Genomic DNA, 1,414 nt, shown 5'->3' on the forward strand with positions numbered 1-1,414 from the left:
TGTGAGGTACCCCAGGACAGTCGCCTAAATGTGGGTGAAGTTTGCGAGTCACGGGCGCAAAGTCGAATTTTGGGTGAAAAACCGCGTTTTCATACTCTAAAAATTTCAGACAAGTGTCAGACTTCCAGGCAGGGAGAAACCGCAGGAGGCGTACCGAGGAGGCTTCCAGGAGCCTGGGGAAGATTTTCCAAAAGTGTCCTTGACACTTAGAAATATTTTCAGAAAATCACGATTTTGTGAAAATTGTCACGTTTCCCCTACTTCCACGCCAGGGGGGCGTCAATATGATGTGAGGTACCCCAAGGCAGTGACCTAACTGTGGGTGAAGTTTGCGGGTCATGGGCGCAAAGTCGAATTTTGGGTGAAAAACCGCATTTTCATACTCTAAAAATTTCAGACAAGTGTCAGACTTCCAGGCAGGGAGAAACCGCAGGAGGCGTACCGAGGAGGCTTCCAGGAGCCTGGGGAAGATTTTCCAAAAGTGTCCTTGACACTTAGAAATATTTTGAGAAAATCACGATTTTGTGAAAAGTGACACGTTTCCCCTACTTCCACGCCAGGGGGGAGTCAATATGATGTGAGGTACCCCAAGGCAGTGACCTAACTGTGGGTGAAGTTTGCGAGTCACGGGCGCAAAGTCGAATTTTGGGTGAAAAACCGCGTTTTCATACTCTAAAAATTTCAGACAAGTGTCAGACTTCCAGGCAGGGAGAAACCGCAGGAGGCGTACCGAGGAGGCTTCCAGGAGCCTGGGGAAGATTTTCCAAAAGTGTCCTTGACACTTAGAAATATTTTCAGAAAATCACGATTTTGTGAAAATTGACACGTTTCCCCTACTTCCACGCCAGGGGGGCGTCAATATGATGTGAGGTACCCCAAGGCAGTGACCTAACTGTGGGTGAAGTTTGCGGGTCATGGGCGCAAAGTCGAATTTTGGGTGAAAAACCGCATTTTCATACTCTAAAAATTTCAGACAAGTGTCAGACTTCCAGGCAGGGAGAAACCGCAGGAGGCGTACCGAGGAGGCTTCCAGGAGCCTGGGGAAGATTTTCCAAAAGTGTCCTTGACACTTAGAAATATTTTGAGAAATTTCCGATTTTGTGAAAAAAATGACCCCTTTCCCCTACTTCCACCCTAAAGGGGCGTCAATATGTTGTAAAGCACCCCGAGACAGAGACCTAAGCGTGGGCAAAGTTTGGGTCTGATGGGTGGAACACTGAAAAAAACGCGATTTTCCACTTAGAACAAACATAGAACTTTCAGACTTCCAGGCGGGGGGAAAGCTCTGAAGCTGTACCGAGGACACTTCCATGGCCCCCGGATCGATTTTCAAGAACGAGTCCTTGGGACTTTGAAATTTTTCGGCGATGCGTTTTTGGCTTCCGGGAGCCGCAGAACGTTGGGAAATTCGTTC

This window comes from Ranitomeya imitator, unplaced genomic scaffold (genome assembly GCF_032444005.1).
Source record: "Ranitomeya imitator isolate aRanImi1 unplaced genomic scaffold, aRanImi1.pri SCAFFOLD_603, whole genome shotgun sequence".
NCBI lineage: Eukaryota > Metazoa > Chordata > Amphibia > Anura > Dendrobatidae > Ranitomeya > Ranitomeya imitator.